The 23986-nt window shown below is 41.4% G+C and overlaps 1 pseudogene; it reads right to left on the bottom strand.

Annotated features, from left to right (window-relative positions):
• Positions 1–1142: 1142 nt before the first annotated feature.
• Positions 1143–23793, bottom strand: LOC146628899 (sodium/glucose cotransporter 1-like; annotated as a pseudogene).
• Positions 23794–23986: the final 193 nt, after the last annotated feature.

A 23986-nucleotide genomic window follows, 5' to 3' on the forward strand; every position in this document is an offset into this window, starting at 1 on the left:
TCCTTAGTTTTTAAGTAAAAGAAACTTTATGAAAGTTTATTTTGGGATAAACTTTTGAACCATTTTTGTGGTGAATAGTAAATCTAAACATGCACAGATTGCTGTGGAGTGGAGAGACCTTCTTTAGAGTGGCTAAATATAAAGCTCCATTTAAAGTTATGTAACAATTCCTTTTACACACGAGCAATAATGAAGCATTTAAACACAAAACGTTCAATTAAATTATGTCTGAAAATGTTAAGTCTCATCCATTATAATTCATGAAAAATAAAATCGTAGATTTCCACTAATTGTTTTGGAGTGAAGACAAACCTGCAGCTCCATTTAAGATCTTTTGTAAAGTTACCGTTAATATAGATAACATATAAATGTGCAAATATTTATATATTACCTAAACTTGTTTGAGGTCTAATATGTGTTATTATGTTACAGCACAGTTTACTTCACTTAAGCTTTCAAATACCTCAAAGAGTTAAAAAAAAAAAGGAGAGTGCTTTTCAAATATAATAATTGCAACACTGATACAGTAGTAATGATACAGAATACATAAGTGCAAGAGTGTAGAGCCGTTTGAATTAGCTGACAGAGAAGGGAATGGATCACATGAACATTAGCAGTAATACATGACACAGGGCAAGGTATCAAGGCACTCTTGATAATTTTCATGATTTTCCTTCATAAATCAACTTCATTTAACTTCTCAAATATCATTGTGTTCATCTCCTACATGATATATTTAAATGAAATTGCTGATCCAAACAACCAATAATTTATGAAGGAAAATCATGAAAATTATCAAGGGTCCCCAAACTTTTGCATACCACTGTATTATTACAGTACTGTCTACTGGTTCACTTAAACATTTAAATATCAAGAAGCGATAAAGACAAGCACAGTGCTCTAAACATATAAGGTTTAAACAGGGTTTTAGGGCTGAGGCCTATTGAGCAGTCTGTTAAATTTGTATAAATTAATTGATTGATATACCTTTATTAGTCCCACAAGGGGAAATTTCATAAGGCACGCAATGGCGGCGCCATCTTACCCTTCGACCATACATACATTACACAAAACATCACATGGGGAAGACAGGTCAGAGAGGTATAAATTAGAGAGTCAGAGAGCAGTTGAAAAAAGCTCTCTTAGCCAAAATAGGCATGACAGAACACAGCCACACACAGAAGGATGACGGCGTTGACATTGACTACGTTCCTCCACAGAGGCACCTCTGAGGTGTCTGTCAGCTTCCTTTGCAGCGCTTCCTCCTCTTCTTTAGTCAGCTTGGGGGCTTTTTTGGTTTCCAGGCCGCAGAAGCACATCACCGCTTTCTTCAAGAAGCCAGGCTCATCATCTGCAAAAGAAGAAACAAGACAAACGAAAGTCTGCATGTATTTGTTTATATGTATGGATGCATATTTACTGTGCTATATTTTACTCTGCTGCGTATGTCAGCTCATTACCGTCTGAGTCCACACTGTTGGAATCTTGGTTATCAGTCCAATCATCCATCTCAAGATCGACCCTCTCCTCTGTACAGTTCCTCAGGCTCCAGCACAGTCGATACAACTAGTCAAACAGCACAAAATGTGGTGAAAAATATTATCAGAAAATTTATCATTTTATTTTACTTCTTAATAACTGATTAAACACAGTTTAACAAGGAGACTCAGCAGATATGAAGGTTAAAGCAAGTTAAATCTCCATACTAGATCAGTCTGGTGGAAGCTGGAGGATGAGGATAGAGGGAAGGTGTGTTAGGAGGCAGCAAGATAGAAGAAAAAAGCAGGAGTGTAGAGGCAACATTAAATGTAGGCTGGTTACAACTATGGCTGGTAAAGGGAGAGAGCTGGAGGATATAATGAAGAAGATAGATGTATTGTGTGCAAAAGAGTAGATGGAATAGAAGCAAGGCCAAGAGCACTGGAGATGGATTCAAACTAAGAGTATGTGTATACTGTTGTAGAAGTGAAGAGAGTGTCAGACAGGATCATGAGAGGTCGGGAGGTGTTGTAGATGTGGAGAAAGTATATGGTAGGGTATCAAGAGAGGAACTGTTGTATCGCGTGAAGAAGTCATGAGTGGCAGAGAAGTATGTAAGATTAATATGTAAGAGAGCAGTGAAACTACAGTGTCGCGTGCGGTAGAAGTAACAGATGGATGCAAGATGGGGTGGGATTAAGTCGGGGATCAGCTATGAGCCCCTCCTTGTTTGCAATGATGGGGTATTTTCAAGAATGCTGACAGTTTTTCCTCACTATTCTGATTGGATCTGAGAAATGCTGCAAACAACACTTCTCTACAACACTAAATTGCTTATATTAATTGAAGCTGATTAATATAAGCAGTGGGTAGGGAGTTCATACCAAGAAGCTTAACAACTTCTGCAACTGGACTAAGCAACCTTCAAAGTATTTACTCATCTTTTGTTCATCATTATAAAGGTAATCACGAAGAAGGAGATCTACTTGAGTCTGTCATGCTTCATAGTCTACCTCACCAGTGGGAGAGGGAGTGTGGCCAGCAAAGGTGCGTGATTTGGTTTGTGTTGACCAAGAGCTTCTAGATCTGAGTTGGGTTTAGTAGAGTGAGATCAATACTATCAAGTTCCACCACAGCACTGGAAGGTGCACTGTAGGTAGGTTCACCATGATCAATTGATCAATAGTTACAGTGTTGGGGGGATGTGCCACTATTCTTAGTTGGGTGTCATTGTGAGTGTTGGGGTTATGTTGAGCTTTTTGGACCTTACTCTGAATAACACTCAATAAACTTGCTTCACCACTACCTCGCACCTAGCTCTTTTAAGTATCTCTGAACCAACTCATTACCGATGTCTTCCTGAGCCACGGCTTGAATGGTTGTAACAGACAAGCAAACAGCAGCATCATCAGGGCTTGGTAGGTCACCAAAGATCTGGATCAGCACTTGACCACATCTGGCTAGTTTGGTTCATCCGAAATCTTTACTGTTAGCTGATGAATATTATCAATGTGCTCCTCTGTGTAAATATCTTCAGTGTCAATCACATAAACTGAGCATTGGCTATCTTACAAATATGTCACAAATATCTGTTTTCCAATCAGAACCTAGATTAACAAAGGCGACTGGAAGTTGCTGCTCTGGGATACCAAGACAAAAAAACAAACAAATAAATAATGGAGTTCATGTGATGGTGGATGTCTGTCAGACTTCATAGGAGAGCAGTATGTTCCTCATCATCATGACAGGAGCAACAAAGAGAAGAAAGTTTCAAGGCTGCGCTAGGCTACAGACATAATACCTCTATGTCATTGATGTGCAGTGTTGGGACTAACGCGTTATTAAGTAACGCTTTACAGTAACTACGTCATTATTGTGGTAACGAGCACGGTAACTAGTTATTATGCCAAAATCAGGAACGCGTTACTCGTTACTGGGATTTAGATAGGGTCGTTACTCGTTACTTCGTGTGGTGGCTATCGCGGAGCTTCCACAGATTCAGTAACATTAGCAAGTGGTGGAGGCCAGCAGGTGGATGAAGGAAAGGGGACGCAGAAGGAAAAGAGACCCGAGGCGGCCGCCGGTCCAAGTGTGAACTGAACTTCAGGTAAGAAGTTATGACCTGCAGTCTCTCTGGGTCAGATATAAACCAAGTTTAGGTGTAGTTTATTTTCGTTATTCTGACTTTTTCCGTACTGCGTGCTAGCTAGCATGACGGAGTTTCTATACAGCTGGGTGGTGCTATGAAGTTAATGATGTTGAACTTTATTTTGTTCATAAGTTATTAGAGTTGCCAACCGTCCTGTCTGGTATTCAGAGAAAATATTAAACGTTTCTTATTGAGGTGAAAAGGAACAGTTTGTCCCGTAATTCAGCTACAATGGAAAAGGCACAAAGCTGGAGTTATTCTGTCTTTGCTGCACAGCTGCCTCTTCTCCTCTCATTCTCCCCCCTCCCTCTCCCGTTTCTACTTCAATCATGAAACTGATCAATGATCAGCTGATCGGCTCTCTTGTTTGTTTATCGCTCACTTTGTGCCGAAAGAGGAAACCAGCGGATGTCACGCTAAACAACAGCAGCACGTTTAAGCTTGATCAGCTGTTGTTAGAATTTATTTAATATTAATTTCTAGAATCAGCTGATGTTTGCTGGAGCCACAGCTGTAAACCTGCTGGTCATGATATGGTTTGGTTATCTGGTGAGAGGGAAACATGAAGATGAAACCAGGAGATGTCCTTACTGGATCATCAGAGCTGTGATGGAGAAACAGGTTTACCTTTTAGGTGACATGAATGAGTTGAAGGGAAGTTATGAACTGTTTCTGAGAGACAAATAACACCAGGATCCTTTTTTAGGTAGCTGACAGCTGGTAACTGTGCAGGTGCGGATCTAGCAAAGTGTTGCCAGGGGGCCAGGTAGGGCATTAACAGGGAAAGGGGGGCACAAAGAAATACTTTTCTTTTTTATTCTCATTTAAAATGTCTAGCTTTTAAAAAATAATTATCTGAATCTTACAACAAACGATTGATAGATTGATGCATATATACCATCAAAACAGTGTACATCACTGTCACAACAGTGTTTGTTTTCATTCAAAGGCTTTATGATTTTTCCTATAATGGTGGGCAGGTCTCTAGTCAAAATGCCCGGGACGATTTTTTTGTCCCAGTCCAGCCCTGTATGCAGCTCATCTGCAGTCTGGTGTTACCTACATCTTCCTATTCAGAAGGCAGAATTTCCGAGTTCTGAGTACAATCGAAAGCACCACGACTGCATTTTTTGTGTTGCATGTAAAAAGCGCACATGACGCTGTGACGTAGGCTAGAATCATGGCAGCAGTCAATGATGGTCCAGGCGTGGGATTTCTCTCGTGGAAATATGCACATTATCTTTTCCTTTCTATTGGTAGGTGGCACAGTGCACTTGTGGCAAGTAAGCAAGCTAGAAGACTGGCAACGTTATGGAAGAAACACATTAACAAGAGAATTCTGAGTAAAACCAAAGTTACTTTCTCTAGTAACTAGTTACTTTGAAAGTAACGAGTAACTTGAAGTAACTGAGTTACTTTTGAGAGAAGTAACTAGTAATGTAACTAAGTTACTATTTTAAAGTAACTTACCCAACACTGTTGATGTGTGATCAATGACCATGAAATCTCATGCTCTATACAACAATTTATAGGTGCATTGGTATTTTGGTGTCTTAAATTAAAAACTTACATGTTTGTCGTCAATAGGTTTGGTCATGAGAGACACTGCCAGCATGACGATGCCGGAGATGACAAACAGAATGAGCCCAAAGTAAAGGTAGTGAACTCCACATATGATAGTGGGACAGTTACTGGGGATAGCACAGCTACCTGTCCCATAAATAAACTCTGTAATCATCCTGCTCAAGCCCATACACAGCCCAATTATGAGGCCATAAAATGCACCCTGTGGAAAGAAAGAAAAAAGGACAAATATTACTTTTTATCGAAATAGTTTTAAAAAGTTTAAAGGTTTTAAAAATGGTAAATAAATACAATATAGTAAAATAGTAATAGATAGCAACATATATATGTATATATAATATTGTGTTTGAAGAAATAGTTTTGGATAAATGCTTCTTGCTAAAAGTGAGATTGAATCAGCGCTACATTTGGATGCATATTGAACAGGAAGCTGGAATCATGATTCTTACAGTATATTAACATACCAGCATTTGTAACTCTTGTTAGCTAACATGCATCCTGTGTACATGTACAGATCCAAAATATAAAAAATGTGTCTACAAAAAGTAGTTGGACAGTTCATGAAGGAATATTTACCACTTTTGCCCAAGTGTAATACTATTTTTTGGTCAGGACCTACTGGGATGTCTGGAATGATTAAACAACTTATTAATTGAACTTTTTCAGTGGTTGTGGGTGGAAATAACTACTTTTGCCAAGAAGCACTCTGACAGCTCTATTTTATTCCCAGTCCATCTACTGAGCCGAGCTATGAACTATTTGTCTTATTTTTCCTCTACAGACTTACAGATTGGTTTAATCATTTATCCCTAACACTCGGCATAAAAACAGTTTTTCCCCAAGCGACAAATGACAAAAGCTTTGCTCTTGATAACATTTTCCTGACTAAATCCCAGAGGTATGTGAAGGATTCTTTCACTGCACAAAACGACAGTGAAGAACAGATTTCTTTCTTATTTCATGAAAAAGTCAAGCAAACACTGAAGGAGGCAACTCACAGTCTCATTGACACGTTTGCAAAAAATGGCAAGCAAGAAGACAGCTGCAACAGGTGGGGCAAGGTAACTGGTGATGGATTCAGTGTAGACAAAGAGTTGACCACTTTGGGATCCCTGCACCATAGGAATCCATGCTATGCTCACACCAATCAGGGCCAAGATAAAAACTCTGTACAAAAAATGCAATCAGTCATGCAATGCAATCATTTTTCTCATTGCAATCAATGGCAAAAATGTGTTTTACCTGCCAGCAATCATGAGTTCCTTCTCACTAGCAGAGCGACGGATTCTAGTGTAGATGTCCATGGTGAAGAGAGTACTGGCACTGTTGAAGATAGAGGTAAGGGAGCTCATCAAAGAGGCCAGCATCACAGACAGCATAAGACCTCGCAAGCCTGAAATAGAGTAACAGATTAAAAAGTAGAAATATAAAAAAATCTGCAATTATTAAAAGTTAATAAGACAAAGGTCACCAACCTTTAGGCATGAGTTCCACGACCAGTTTCGGATAAGCAATGTTGCTGCAGCCCACCCTGGTCCCACAGTGTTTTTCACATTCATCTGGATCCACACATGCTACCACATCTAGATTAAAGGCAGAAATCCACAGTATTTCATTTTATCACAACTTTAAATATACCAGTAAGCTTGCTACATAAGTTACATACAACAGACTCTTAAAACCACACACCACACTCACCTGTGTACAGGATCCTGCTAATCATCCCGGGGAAAACCATGAGGAACATGGGCAGTATCTTCAGGTATCCACATAGGATACAACCTCCTTTCACGTGAGAGAGACTCTTGGCAGAGAGGCAGCGCTGCACAATCACCTACAATTAGGAAACAATTGTAGTACAATTCAGTGGTGGTAAGCAACAAAATACATTTACTCATAGAGCCAGATTCAATGTGAAGTATTGCAACAAGCTGAGAAATCAGACAGCAAGAAACTCACAAGGAGGCACTGAATCTTCAAATACTGCTGTAAACCCTACAACTCCAAAGGCTGTGCTCTTTTATTCTGCATTTAAAAAGCATACTAACACTGTACTTCCAGCAGGTTACATAACAGTAAACATAAATTTCTTAAATTCAATATGAAACACAGTGTTTCAGAGGCATGATGGGAAATTACATTTAGACACTCCCACACTCCACACAGCCCTCACCTAGGTGGTTAGCTGTCCCCAACAACCCACATGTCTGTGTCAAAATCTTTGAGATGTTGGGGGAGGTGACACTGTCGTTAAGTCAGATTAGAAGATTTCTCAGTGGTCTCTCAAGTTGGGTTGAGAGTCTAGGGTTAGTGCTGGAGCCCTGAGTGCATGACAGTCACGATGGAGCACAACCACCCTTTTCTATTCGACCAGCCACACCATGTAAACCACATCTGACAGTCTGTCATACACATTGCAGAGTCCAACGCACTGGCTCATCAGTTTAGGAGAATGGCTTATCTTTCTCTCTAGGCTGAAGGCTCACACCTGCTCCCCAGGTACAAGACCTTTCACCCTGAATCATACAGTGAGCATGTTTCTGCTGGGAACTTGCACCTGGTCAACTTATGAGGTGAAACCTGTGACTGAATCAGAATGCAGTTCAATGGGTTGAAGCTGAACATCACTGGATGCATTATCTACACTGCAAGTGAAAAGAGATCCATTTCACTCTCAAGTGATTTTAAGTCCTCAGATCACCTTTAAAACTCAAGGGCTCCTAACACGGAAGAGCATCAGTGGAGGTGATCGCTTGATGCTATGGTTTCTTTCACTGATGGCATCTGAGTAAGAATGCTGGTCTTCAGTTGGCTTGAGACCTACTGCATATTTCCTCCTATCAAAATGTTCACTGGGATCCTGGCCTTATAGTTTTCTATTAGATTCATTCATTCATGAACATTAATAGCAAATTCAAGACTGGCTTTCCACTCGACATCTGTAGGACACAGTTGCAGCAGGGAAGCCAGTTGAAATTGGAGACTCCAGTGAGAGAAGTTAACATTTTAAAGGAAATAGTTTTAGCCTGGAAGGTTGCTTTTAAAATAATCAAAAGACACTGGAGGGAGGATCCATTTTAATCTGTTTGATGTGGATTTATTGTGATAAAAAGACTGGTATGGAAATTGTTGATGTCCTGACTTTAAGAAGGAAATGCCTACTCTGCAATTAGCAGGTAACCAATGAGACAAAATTGTTCAAGACTTGGAGGGGAAGGGCTTGAGGGTGCGAGCAGCTGGGTGTGACCTGTGTGGTTCCCTGCCTCTTCCAATTAATGGAGGGTATTAATCGCCAGCTTCACTGTCCTTGTATGCTTGCCTAGTCATCGTCTCTCCTAGCTCTACCAGCCTGCTACACCACGACACCAACACTAAGGTTCACCTTTATGGATTCTGGACACAAAACCTCTCAGGATTCTCAGCCACACTCCAGGGAGTACCACCAACCGCACTACCTGCCTGCTCTGCTGCTATCACCATCCCACACAGGGGCCTAGAAAGCTCAGGTCATTCCTCTGCCAGCCACTCGGACCTCTGCCTCCCCCTCTGAGCCTAAACGTCTTTCTGCCCAAGTAAGCCACTCCGACACTCCATTTCAGTAGTCACTATAACCTCTGGCCCAAACTATGCACCCACCAACACCTTTTCTCTCTCTCTCACTCTAGTGCGCACCGCAAGCACCACAACACCAGTCACTGCTTATGAAATGTTCTGTTATGTTCTTCAGGCTGCCACGCAGGATTCTCGGCCTTGTAGTGTACTTTGTATCAAGCCAAGTTTCTAGGTTTTTATTTTGCCACCACACTAGAGCCCAACCTTATACACAGTACATTGGCACAATGACAGAAACTAGCCCACTGAATGAACAATGGGCTGTGAGGTTAGTTTCTTGATCATTAATATACAAATTGTTATGACCATTGATCAAAGACCATTGATTAAAGACCATTGATCAATAGCCTAATTGCCAAATAACTTAATTGAATTCTGTATCTTTGTAAATTATGTTCAGTTCTTTCAAATAATCTTTTGTTATTGAAATGACTTTACACGTAAGATTAATGAGGAAGATCTATAATCACTCATCTACCTGCTTTCCCGGGCATTCGGTCTATTCTTTACATCCACTTCCCACATCAGACTGAGTCCTGACATCCTTGTTCTAGTCCAATCATTTTCCCCTGCCCTCTCCTTGCTACTCTCCTCTCTGCATACTTTTAAATCTCAGTGCTTGTCTGTCATTCTGCCTTTATGATTCCTATTCATGCAGCCCAGGTCCTCCTCATCTCTGCTTCACCCTGTTTACTCATAGCTGGATCCAAGACTCCATCTGCATTTTCTTCACCACCTCTAGGTTACATAACTTAACTGAATTTCTTCCAATTGTTCTCTCCTTATTTAAATTCAGTCTAGCATGAATATATGAACACACCGAGGCAATCAGCTGAATTTGTCTCGGTTTTTGACTACAGACTGGTTGCTGAAAACTGCAGTTGAGCTGCCCAATGCTTATTTGCTTAACTCACCTGATCAGTACAAAAGTACCAGATAGCCTGAATAGTGAGTCCAAACACGAGACCAGGCCATGGGATGTCTGCTGTAAGTGGATCCCTGAAGAGATGGAAGGAGTCTGGCTGGGGCTCATAGCAGTTTGCACTGATGTTACCCGTGATTGAGGGGACAGCTTACATGTAGAGTTTCTCAAAGTTTTCATATCCCTTTACTTCATTAAAAGCTGAGGAAAATCATGTGCAAGTTAGATCAACATTATTATTTATTTTTGTAACTTTCCAACAAATAATTTGTATGTAAAATTTTTCATATTACCAAAGCCCATCAGAATGAATGATCCAATAAGCATGATAAAGGTCTGTAAAGTGTCCGTGTAGATCACTGCTGCCAGTCCACCTTGGATAAAATATATGATGTTATCAGTCTGTGAAAATCTTCACTTAATCACTTGAGATTTTATCAGCACTAATATACATAAAAAAGTCCTCTTCAATAAACTCATCATGTCATTATGTAACTATGGTGGCCCCTAGAGACAAAGCACGTACAAACTCCAAAACACTTGCAAACTCCAAAACACTTGCAAACTCCAAAACACATGCAAACTCCAAAACACTTGCAAACTCCAAAACACTTGCAAACTCCAAAGCACTTGCAAAATCCAAAACACATGCAAACTCCAAAACACATGCAAACTCCAAAACACATGCAAACTCCAAAACACTTGCAAACTCCAAAACACTTGCAAAATCCAAAACACATGCAAACTCCAAAACACTTGCAAACTCCAAAACACTTGCAAACTCCAAAACACATGCAAACTCCAAAACACATGCAAACCCCAAAACACATGCAAATTCCAAAACACAACGGAAGTGCTCCAGGACGCTAGGGGCAGTGTTGAGCTATTGTTACCTAGTAACTACACAAGCCAGGACGTACCAATGGCTGTATCCCAATTCAGGGTCTGCAGCCTTAAAGGACGCAGCCTCAACGATCCTCAAGGGCCGCATACTCAAAGACCGCTAAGGCCGGAAGTGCGAGGCTTGTGAAATGGGACGGTCTAGCCTCAGTTGCGCTGCCCAGGTTGCCTAGCAACCATGATACTAACAGCTGGAAACGTGTCATACAGCTTTGTTTGACAGAAATGAAGGAGAAAATCTTTTGTTCATTTGTTTGTTTGTTTCTACATGAGCTTTGATCATTCTCTGTAAGATTAAGCTCAGCTATTGAACGCCGTATATTTTAAAGTAAAGGCTTTAAAACCAAGCTAGTACAAACGTCACTAATGTCACATAACTTTGCCGACATGTGGCCAACAGTAATGTTTTAATGTTCTTCGTTATTAAACATTTGCACATAAATAAGTGACATAATATTCAGTACTTGCTTAAAGTTTACTCTTCGGCCGCCCCTCATCCGCCGTTTTTTTTCGGCAAAATTATCCACACCCACCGCTGCGCTATGCATTCTGGGATATGTTGGGCCACGAAGTCTACACTGCCACAGCCTTAAAATTCAGGGAAATGAAGGACGCATTTCAGGGCCGCATTTCGAGCAGCCTTTGAATTGGGACAGCCTTCGGCGTGCCGCTGTGACGTAATCGGCCTTGAAATGCGTACTTTAAGGCTGCAGACCCTGAATTGGGATACAGCCAATGACCGGATTTGGGCTGTATCCCAATTCAGGGTCTGCAGCCTTAAAGGCCACATTTTAAGGCCGATTACGTCACAGCTAGTGATAGTAAATTTGATTCTTTTTACTGAATCCAGTTTTAATGAGTCACTCACCAAAGTGAATCGGATTTTTTGAGTCATTTGGGTCACTGAGTCAGTCGACCAGAGAGTGCAAAAAATGTACATTTTCACTAAAACTTAATTTGTTTCTCTTTTCATGTAAATCCTACTGCTAAGATGAATGATTCTAAAAGAAAACAACTATTTTAGAGAGCAAAAAAGAGCAAAACATTTCTAAAATTAAGCAATTTCCTATCAAAATTGCTTAATAAACATTTATTCATTTTTATTTTATTTTAATATATTTTTATTTTTTATTTCATTAGTATTTTCCTTAAATGTGTTAAATATATATTTTCTCATCTAAATGTCCACTGAGCTGTGAGCCAGGGGGTGGTAATGCGCCTTAACATTGGTTGCCAACCAAGAAGAAGAGGAAGCTGTGAGCCAGGAGGGAGGGGGTGAGTGAGGCTGTGTCCCAATTCAGGGTCTGCACGCTTGAAGTACGCATTTTAAGTGCGGTTACGTCACCGCCATGCGACGACGGCTGTCCCAATTCGAAGTGTACTTCAAATGCATACTCCAAATGCGCTGTCGATTTCCCCAAATATCAAGCGTGGTCCGGTGCGCGCTTCGTGGTCCCATATATCCCACAATTCATAGCGCGGCGGTGGATGTGGATAATTTTGCCGCAAAATACGGCAGAAGGGAGCGGCCGAAGAGGTTTTTTTTTTTTTTCAAAACTTTATTGAAATTATAAAGCGAACAGTCAGTCATTCCAGTTCACTTTGTACAGTAGACATACAAGGCAAATAAGAGTAACAATATACAGTACAATGAAATAAGAAGGATAAATAAATAAAGGATAAAAAAGAAAAAAAGAAAAAAAAGGGGGGGGGGAATGTGACAGACTTCATAACAACTGTGTACTTGAAAGTTGTGACAGCTCATTCGTTAAACATTTCTGAATGAATTTCAATCAATGATAAACCTTTTTTATTGGAAGTTAATTTAAGAGAGTTTAAATAATATTCAATTTCAATCAAAAACAAATTAAATGATGGGGTTGAGTTTTTAAATTTACATTTATGTATGTGGAATTTCCCTAATAAGATGGAGCGGCCGAAGAGTGAACTGTCAAAAGTACTGAAAATGACGTCACTTATTTATGTGCGAATGTTTAATAATTAAAGTCAGTCATATATCCACAAACACAACAAGCTGAAAGTCAGTGATTTATATATATATATATAAAAATCACTGACAGCAGCTGGATAGCGTAGTGGTTAGACTACATGCCTTTGCAACACAGGATCACAAGTTCGATTCCTGCCTGGGGCGTCTGTATCCAGTAAGGGTCCTAAGGCTAGACCCCCTATGCTAAGCAAGCCTACCGCAAACATGAGCGAGACAGATAAATATGAAGGCATGCCGGCTCGGACGTCGCCTGGATCAACAAGGTCCGCGTCAGGTGTTGAGGAACCAGGGCACCCTGACGAAAAGTGGGCTACTGGAACAAGAAGGCATCGGTGGTCAAGAGATAAAAACAGAGCGTTGTTGGAATGCTACTACGCAAGTAACCCCAGCGGAAGGGGCTACATGAATAGGATGAGGGACCTATGGATTCTTCGATACCCAACATCCACAATGACAGCGAAACAACTAGTAGCTCAGTGTTCCAACATTCAAAAGAAGGTGACGAGGTGCAACACAAATGCTATGGCAAGGAGGAGTCAGGATGCCAGGTGGGGGGGGGGAAAGATATCATCACCCCCACCCGAGATTGGGTACATCGCCCCAAGTGCGATAGGAGAAGGATCGTTGAGTGCGAGAGGAACTGACCTGAAAAATAGGATCATGGCCAAGCTTGAAACCTGGATCCCCCGTAGCCGGTTACCAAGATTACGTGAAGTACCCTCTGAAGGTCTGCTAGATGATGTTAATGCAGCACTACGGACAATACCTACAACCACGATTACCGACACTAACAAGCTGATCTACAATACGGCAGCAGTGATCAGTGAGATGCTTGGCTACAAGTTGAACAGCCACAAGGGGCAGTAACCCTCCATGGAGAAGGAGGGTAGAGGGCAAGATCAAAGTAGCATGGAGGGAGGTTAGCCAACTAACGGAGTTGCAGAAAGGTGCGACAAAGAAGGTGCATAAGAAATACAGCAAGCTGTCCATACCTGAGGCCTTGGAAACTGCCAAGCAAAGACTCACAGCCTTGGTCAGCCGCTTGAGGAGGTACACCAGAGAGATAGAAGGCAGGAGAATAAACCAGCTGTTCTCCACAGAACCAGCAAAGGTGTACTCTCAGTGGCAAGGGAACAATAAGAGAACAGCACCACCAAGGCTGGAGACGGAGCAATACTGGAAGAGCATATGGGAGAAGGACGCAACCCATAACGGCAATGCTCAGTGGCTAGTGGATCTGAGGGCAGACCACAGCGACCTCCCTGAACAGGGTCCAGTAACCAGTGGCAGATATCCAAGAAAGGGTCTCCAGTATGAAGAGTTGGACAGCACTAGGGCCCGACATGGTTCACGCCTACTGGCTAAAGAAGCTGACTGCACTCCACGAGCGTCTGGCAGCACAAATGAACCAGCTGCTAGTTAACGAGAGACACCCAGAATGGCTAACCAAAGGTCGGACGGTCCTGATCCCCAAGGACCCCAAGAAGGGACCGGTCCCCTCCAACTACCGACCAATAACCTGCCTCAGTACTACATGGAAGCTCCTGTCAGGCATCATATCGGCTAAGATGAACAGGCACATGGGTCAATACATGAGCGGGACACAGAAAGGAATTGGCAAGAATACCAGAGGCGCAAAACACTAGCTACTGGTAGAAAGAACAGTCAGCCGAGACTGCAAGACCAGACTGACCAACCTGTGCACTGCCTGGATTGATTACAAGAAGGCCTATGACTCAGTGCCCCACAGCTGGATACTGGAATGCCTAGAATTGTACAAGATCAATGGGACCCTAAGAGCCTTCATCAGGAACTCAATGGGGATATGGCGTACAACACTAGAGGCCAACTCCAAGCCCATAGCACAAGTCACCATCAAGTGCGGGATCTACCAAGGAGATGCTCTGTCCCAACTGCTGTTCTGCATAGGCCTGAACCCCCTCAGTGAGATCATTAACAAGACTGGCTACGGATACCGACTACCTGCTCAACATTTGGCAATAAAACCCTTTCTGATTCTGATACGGAACGGAGCAGTTGTCAGCCACCTCCTGTACATGGATGACATCAAGCTGTATGCCAAGAGTGAACGAGACATCGATTCACTGATCCACACTACCAGGCTATACAGCAATGACATTGGAATGTCGTTCGGACTGGAGAAGTGTAGTCGGATGGTAACAAAGAGAGGGAAGGTAGTCAGAACTGAGGGGATTGAACTACCAGAAGGCAACATTGCAGACATAGAGGACAGTTACAAGTACCTGGGGATCCCGCAGGCGAATGGGAACCATGAAGAGGCCGCTAGAAAAGCTGCAACCACCAAGTACCTGCAGTGGGTCAGGCAAGTCCTGAGGAGTCAGCTGACTGGTAAGAACAAGATCCACCGGCAGATAGAGGAGGTGGCTGATATCCAGAAATCCTACCAGTGGCTGGACAAAGCTGGACTGAAAGACAGCACAGAGGCACTAATCATGGCAGCACAAGAACAAGCTCTGAGTACAAGATCCATAGAGGCTGGGGTCTATCACACCAGGCAAGACCCCAGGTGCAGGCTGTGTAAAGGTGCCCCAGAGACAATCCAGCACATAACAGCAGGGTGCAAGATGCTAGCAGGCAAGGCATACATGGAACGCCATAACCAAGTGGCCGGCATAGTGTACAGGAACATCTGTGCCGAGTATAACCTGGAAGTTCTGAGGTCAAAATGGGAGATGCCCCCAAGGGTGGTGGTGAATGACTGAGCTAAGATCCTGTGGGACTTCCAGATACAGACGGACAAAATGGTGGTGGCTAACCAACCGGACATAGTGGTGGTAGACAAACAGAAGAAGACGGCCGTAGTGATCGATGTAGCGGTTCTGAATGGCAGGAAGAAGGAACACGAGAAGCTGGAGAAATATCAAGGGCTCAGAGAAGAGCTCGAGAGGATGTGGAGGGTGAAGGTAACGGTGGTCCCCGTGGTAATCGGAGCACTAGGTGCGGTGACTCCCAAGCTAGGCGAGTGGCTCCAGCAGATCCATCGGAGATCTCTGTCCAGAAGAGCGCAGTCCTGGGAACAGCTAAGATACTGCGCAGGACCCTCAAGCTCCCAGGCCTCTGGTAGAGGACCCAAGCTTGAAGGATAAACCGCCCGCAGGGGCGTGCTGGGTGTTTTTTTTATATATATATATCATAATAATCTGACAATACTATAATATTGGCCATATTATATTTACATTACCACAGTGAGATGACTTTAGTCTCATGAACAACATTAACTAATTGTTATTTACTAACTAATCTTAAATGACTGTTCAGCACAGAAATGAAGCCCAACAATCATGTTTACAGTCCTGTGGTCTCAGCCTCAGATACTCAACTAATCAAAGTGATGTCATGACAAAAATGAATGACCAACAAAACATTTTTTCTCCTTCATTTCTGTCAAACAATGCTGTATGTAACGTGTCTCGCGGTTAGTATCATGGTTGCTAGGCAACCTGAACAGCGCGACGAAGCGTATACCGTCCCATTTCACAAGCCTCTCACTTCCGCACTTCTCGTACTTATAGTACGCACCGTACGTAGTACGTGTAGTGCGCGTACTTCAAGCGTGCAGACCCTGAATTGGGACACAGCCTGAGTGAGTGATTCGTTCGCTCTATGATTCAGCACAGGAGGGAGGGGGTGAGCGAGTCCTGAGTGATTCGTTTACGCTTACGATTCAGCACAGGAGGGAGGCGGTTAGTGAGTCCTGAGTGATTCGCTTAGGCTTACGATTCAGCACAGGAAGGAGGGGGTTAGTGAGTGAGTGAGTGATTCGTTGGCTCTATGATTCAGCACAAGAGGGAGGGGGTGAGCGAGTCCTGAGTGATTCGCTTACGATTCAGTACAGGAAGGGAGGGGTGAGTAGCTCAAATTACAAAGTACTGAATATTATGTCACTTATTTATGCGCAAATGTTTTTATAATGAACATTAAAACATGTTGGCCACATGTCAGGAAAGTTATGTGGCATTAGCGATGTTTGTACTAACTTGGTTTTAAAGCCTTTACTTCAAAATATACGCCGTTCAATAATTGACTTTAATCTTACAGAGAATGTGATGATTTTGTGGATAATTAAAGTCAGTCATATATCCACAAACACAACAAGCTGAAAGTCAGTGATGCTGCTCGGTTTGCAGTCCTGAATATCACGGCACAAGCAGGATCCACTGCACTGTTAATGTTAGCTATGTTATATTGCTGCCTCTGTTCGGTGGTGTCGAGCCAAACGGACTTTAACATGTGTTTGAATGAGCTGATGGTTCACTCGTGAAGCTGAAAGAAAGATGCTTTAATCACAGCAGTCACACATGTGTCCACTGTACCATCTGGGAACTCTTCTTGTTTCGTAATATCACAAACACTAAATCCTTCTTCTTTTGTGCTGTTTTGTAGCAGTGTATACACCTGAGACTGTCACCTGTCTGTCTGTCCTGCACTCTCTCTCTTTTTCTTTCTCTCTGATTGTGTAATGTATTTATGCATTTATAAGTCACAGAGGTGGGACCAAGTCATTGTTTTGCAAGTCTCAAGTAAGTCTCAAGTCTTTATCTTCAAGTCTCAAGTCAAGTCTCAAGTAATGTCAGGCAAGTCAGAGTCGAGTCTCAAGTCACTGGTGTAAAAGTCACAAGTCTGAAATTTTGAATTTCAAGTCCTTTCGAGTCTTTAAAAAAAAACGAAAAAAGCATGTTGCAGTTATATGCTAAATGTAAATATTAGACCATGTAATTTTTAAATCTGTGTTTTTCTCAACACATAACAAAATAGTGAACTTAGAAAATATACACAAATTGTGAAATTGCACCTCTTTAAAATGCAGCTCAATTAAACCTAGCTCCAAGAATAATTTTCACCGACAGTTCTGAGATAAGCTGCATGTTATTCTTGGATGCGGTTGTAGGACCGGCTTTAAAGTCGCATGACAAAAATATCATACACATTAAAAAAAACTGCATCACCAACGTAGCCTGGACAACATTTGCTAGTTAGATGAAGTCAGCTATCTCATCCTAGCATATTTATATGCATATTTATAATTATACGCTTCTTGGAGTGAGTGCATACACTCATGAAGTTTAGTAACTTCCGGTCACTGCAACAAGCCTAGGTACAGTTTACCGACGGATGGGTACAGGACCTTGAAATGCACCGTGTAGAACGAAAGACCATCGTACGTATCATAAGTTTACCAGTCTCACAAATCGTCTTCATAAATACACATTCGTTAACCGTTTATTAATAGGACCTTTGAGCTCAACGGTAATTAATTAGCAGTGGAAATAATTTCTGGTAGCATCACAGAAATGTAGCAGTGACAATAATACTGTATGCTGTAATCGTACTGGGTAATTAGTGATACAAACCTGTTTTATCCTGTGAATAAAAGTATATGTTTTTGTCAATGTACCATAATAACAGAGGAGAAACGCAATATTGTGTCAGGACAATTCACTATTTATGCACAATAAATAAAGGAGCATAGCGCGACAATTTCTGTTCAGCGCCAGACTTGCTTGTAACCTATATCACCAATTATGTTAAGAAAATGACGTATTAACTACTAAAAAACACTGACCTTCGTGTAAATGCTTGGAGCAGACTAACCTGTGAGCTGGAGTGTTCTGGGACGTTATATTTGGTCTTTGAATGGCTGCAATCCAGGCCACCCGTCGCCTCTTTGTTACTTCGGAAACATGGCTCGAACAATTTCTCTTCAACGAGGTAATCCGATAACAACCGATCTCTTTACCCGTCGGCTTCCCGTGGCTGTCATGCGACCGGCTATTGCAGTTAATAATACAACGGCTTCTTGACATTTTTGTGTTTCTTTTTATCGCTGTGTGACTGATTTCAATTGAAAGCCTGCGTGCGCTAGTACCTCTTGCCACGAGTTCCCAGAATCCTTTGCGGTTCTACCCGTGAATGACGTCACATTTTCAATCTCTATATAATATGCATGTTAAATTTTATATTTGGGGTAAAATATCAAGTCTTTTCAAGTAAACGGGTTCAAGTCCAATTCAAGTCCCAGGTCATTGGTGTAAAAGTCCAAGTCAAGTCACAAGTCTTAGAACATTTTTTCAAGTCAAGTCTAAAGTCATAAAATTAATGACTCGAGTCTGACTCGAGTCCAAGTCATGTGACTCGAGTCCACACCTCTGATAAGTCACACTTGTGTTTGAATCCTGCAGCTTATCACACATTTGATTTCCATGTGTGACAACTGCAAGTGTCCAGAGTGAGGACAGACTGAGAGACCCACTGCTGCACGTCATCTGTGAGGCTTTGCACCCCTGATGATCCACCAGGACAAACTCAGCAGTGTGTGAGGAAGATGAGGAGGAAGAGCCAGCAGCAGCTGACAGATGGAGAGAATAGACAGACCGTTCCCTGTTTGTGAAGAACTGCTAGAAAAGTTTAGAATCACTAATTGTCTGTCCTGAATCAGTCTTATTAGGTAATGTTCAAATAATTTTATCATTCCAGTGTTTTCAGTGTGGGAGAAAGTACTCAGGGCCTTCAAGTTACACACTATGAAAGGCAGCAACAAGTTTAATGTTCAGAAACCTAAAGTATGTATCAGCAGCAGAATGGACCTAAAAATAAATGTTTGTTCCAGTTCTATGAAGCTTTGAGTATTTTGGATCAGTAGCACTGCTGTGTTTGTTGCATCATATTGCTGTAATTGTTTATATGCTTTATATATTCTGAGGTAAGTTGATCTATAGTGTTACATCATATTCTATAAGGATGTTACGTGTTTGTATACTTTCTGCCCAGTTTGACCCATTTAGCAGAAGCCAGCCTGTTTAAGGCTCTGATATCTATTCTGTATGACTGAAAGCAGTTATGACATGGTCTGATTTTCTCACCCAATAAAGGAATATTTCATATATCAGTCTACTCTTCATTTTATCAGAAACAGTTATCACAGCTTGTACATTTTCTTTTCATAAATATATGTAAGCAATGAGCCAAATTTAGTAATGCCAACATACTGAAGGAACAACATTTGTCTCTTATATATGATACACCTATATATGCACTGTCAAAGATACTTGTCTTTGAGTGAAGATTTAAGGTGATAAGACATATAAATAACTGCAACTTGAATCTGTACTGAAGCTCAGTATTTGACACAGAGTTCATGTTCACTGCTGTAATAGCTAATAATGATTAATATAATAACTATAATATTGGCCATATTATATTTACATTATCAAAGTGATATGACTTTAGTCTCATGAACAACATCAGCTAATTCTTATTTACTAACTAATCTTAAATGACTGTTCAGTACAGAAATGAAGCCCAAAAATCATGTTTTACTGTCCTGTGGTCTCAGCCTCAGATACTTATCAAATCACACAAAGCTCTTGTAGAAACAAACAAACAAATGAACAAAATATGTTCTCCTTCATTTCTGTCAAACAAAGCTGTATGACACGTTTCCAGCGGTTAGTATCATGGTTGCTAGGCAACCTGGGAAGCGCGACGGAAACTAGACCGTCCCATACAGACAAACTTGCCGTTTATTTTGCAAATCGAGCTCAACACTGCCCCTAGCGTTCTGGAGCACTTCCGTTGTGTTTTGGGGTTTGCATGTGCTTTGTCTGTAGGGGCCACCGTATGTAACTACTCATTCTTTAAAACTTGTAATTGTGGATGTGTTGTTACAAAACAGCAACAGAAGGCCAATTCAGGCTTATCCTAGTTCATGGCAATCAACCACAGCAACTCAGCAAAGATAAATCAACATTGAAGAAAGAGAGCGATTGTGTGTGTGTGTGTGTGTGTGTGTGCGTGTGCGTGTGTGTGTGTGTGTGTGTGTGTGTGTGGCGTGTGTCTACATCTCCACATACGGCCTTGAGAGGACTTTACCCCCAGTCATAATATAACTGTAGATATTGCTTCTTGGGTAGTTTATGAGGAAAATGTCTGTTTGTAAGTTCAGTAAAATAGGAAATGATTTTTTCCCCGTGTACAAACCTGTGACAGTGTACAGTGCCGTAATCGCCAGAAGTGCAATAACAGCGAGATAGATATTCAACCCAAGTGCCTGTTGGATAAAAATTGCACCAGACAAAATGTCTGCCTGAATGGGGAGAAAAAAAAGTAGGATTTCATTTAGGATCATCCAAAACAGGCACAATAGAAATATTCTCTGCTTTTCTTTCAGGAACTTACTGAGATTTTGGTGAAGACATACAAGACAAGGGAGAGAAGAGAGAGATAAATGCGAATGCGCTGTCCTCCGAACCTCTTCTTCAAGTACTCAGGCATGGTGATGATCTAAATACATCCACAAAACATGAGATTTTACTCATTAATCATTGCTTATTTATAAAGGGTAAATAAATATATATATGAGGGCTTTTGTTTACCCCAGCTCTAATGTAGATGGGCACAAAGATCCATCCCAGGATAACAATCGCAAAAACAGACTGAAACACACAAGAAATATGCAATAATCAGGAACCCTGTTTCCTTTCATCCTTTTTTCCTCTGCACAATGGAGCGCTCATAAAAATCAATAAACTATGAGCTGACATGAACTTATTCAGTATCAGAGGCGAGGAAATTATTTTAAATAAAAACTGATAATGAATCAGTGGCTCAGGAACAGTTACTCACATTCCATTCAAATCCACCAATGGCTATTCCTGAAGCTGCGCCAGTACCAGCAATTCCTACGAAATGGACACTGCCAATATTGCTGGCAAACAGCGATGCTCCGATCTGTGGAGAGCACAGTTCAATCTGTCAGTAGGTCCATTTGTAAATTAAGGAGACTTAAGAATTCATTCAAGAATCAACTTGGTTATGCTTTTTATGCTAGCCCACATCTCAGTATATTGTATAAATTGTAAATGATTTACACATTTGATTACTCAGAAGTAATGATGATGATTTGTTAATCTCATATAACCTCATAAATCATATTTATATGGGACTTTACTAGTCTTAATCTCTGTTCAAAACTAGACTTTTTGTAGCCCATCCATCGCCACAGTTGGCGAGGGGCTATTGCCAAGCACATGCACTGTCATGCAGAACTCTGTCACATCTTTTGCAAGGTCATTGTCACAGTACCAGAGAAAGTGTAAGTAATTTCGGTGATCGTCCCTTACAGTAAAGCAGTAGAACATCTGTTTCACATCTGCAGTTATTGCTATGGGCTCTTTTAGAAACTGCAGTAGCACACCAACCAAAGTGTTGTTCAAGTCTGGACCAAAAGGACATCATTCAATGACTCCCCCTCATGTTTGGCACTTGAGTCAAAAACAACCCTTACTTGTCCAGGCTTTTGCAGATGGTATACTCCAAACAATGGAAGATACCAGCACTCTTCCTCAGGCTTCAAAACAGTCTTCATGGCCAAAGGTTTCACCTCTACTGGGCACTTGTATCAAACCATCAAGTGAGAGCCAGCACCCCACTTTTTTTTAACAAGGTTTTTTGCATTGCTACAGTATTTAACTGTCTTCCCACACACATTGCACACAGCATAATTTATATGCTGAACATAAACGCAGTTATAATCTGTGAACAAAGTCAAGACTGAGTGTTTTGTGGTCTGTTTTGTGCCTTGGGTATCTCACTGACTCACATTCTTGTGGAGCCTTAGCACGCACTTGAATGAGAGGCGGAAGGCGATTGTAGTTCCTATCCAAAGGGTATTGCCAAATGTCCCGCTAATTGTGGAGTTTACTTTTGTCTGTAAGTCATATTTAAATTAAAAATGTAAAAAATTTAAAATTAGAAAAGTGTAATCAAATTAGTTATTGATATTTTCATATGGGAATTGATCCTGCAACATGAAACGCTGGTAATGGAAGCATTGATAGTTCAGGACCGCTCCACACATCACTACCCCTCAGTCAGTCAGTGAGATGATATACAGCGGTGAATATGACTGACACCCATAAACAAAGCAGCATCTGGCTGCAGTTTAAAGAAGCAGACACTAACTAAGTGGAGAAACCGCATCAGCCCATCCAAGCTGAGGCATTTGATTTTTCTGAATGTCAACCTGCACTGAGGACAAACTGTTTGGCTACTGAACAGCTACCTTGGCTCTGTTTCTGTTCTGTGGATTTGTTTGCAGCGTTTTGTTTTTGTGTGAACAAATGCACAAAATTATGCAATTACAAGGTTTCTCATAAAAACACTCAATGCAAAAGGGTTTGTCAACACACAAAGCATTCATATTTGCCAAATAAGGCTAAAATGTGAGGCTACAGATGATAATAAATGAAGAGCCATTTGGGAGCCAAAAGAGCCAGCTCTTCTTTGGGAGACAAGCCACAAGAGCAGGACTCTGAAAAGGTCTGAAAACGAACTTCCCATCACTACTAGCTGGGCACAACAAGCTTCCCAAGTGCCAACTGTGGCCCCAAGAGGGTGCCAAATCATACAAAACAAAATCTTAATAACACATTCCAGCTATAAGAACACAATCACTAATTAACCTAACATGCATTTTTTAGGATTATAAGATGAAACCAGGCACCTGGGAAAACCCTGTGCATTCAACATGCTTTATGTGTAGTCATAATTTGACCACGCATTCATACAGCACATTATCTATCTCACATCCATGGTCCATGTAGAATGATCAGCTAACCTTAAATGCATGTCTTTAGACTACAGGTTGAAGCTGGATACCTGGAGGCAGAGGGAGAACATGCAAACTCACACAGAATGGCACAGCTAGGATTTGAACCTGGGGGACACTCTTGCTATGACGTGACTATGATAACCACCACTGTACCATAAAATGTTTCTTTTATGATAGCTTACATCACATTGTTTTCCATTTGAACACAGCAATAAAAAATTGTTAATGGCTCTAAATGCAGGAAGAATACTGTAAAGGATCTAATTCTAAATATAAAGATACTCACCGGCCACCATACCATACTCCTCCCTGCAAGGAAGAAGCCACCTACAGTGGATCTGTTAGTGTGGACCATAGACTGTAACAGGACAAAGGCACGTTTTTAGAAAATCCTTAAATATGTGCAAAACTGTAACAGACTACATTGAAGGAACAAAGACATCCAGACTAAAGAGGAGAAGAAAAACATGGCTTGTTAACAGCATTCAGTCACTCGACGTGGAAATGTTCAAACTGTGCCCAAAGTGTCAATATTTTGTATGGCAATCATTATTTCCAACACTGGCTTAACTCTGTTGGGCATGGAGTTCACCAGAGCTTCACAGGTTGCCATTACAATGCTCTTTCACTCCTCAATGATGACATCATGGAGCTGGTGGATGTTAGAGACCTTGCGCT

The sequence above is a fragment of the Diplotaxodon limnothrissa genome, linkage group LG7 (genome assembly GCF_057381915.1).
Source record: "Diplotaxodon limnothrissa isolate DT_005_m linkage group LG7, D_limnothrissa_male_GT1.1, whole genome shotgun sequence".
NCBI lineage: Eukaryota > Metazoa > Chordata > Actinopteri > Cichliformes > Cichlidae > Diplotaxodon > Diplotaxodon limnothrissa.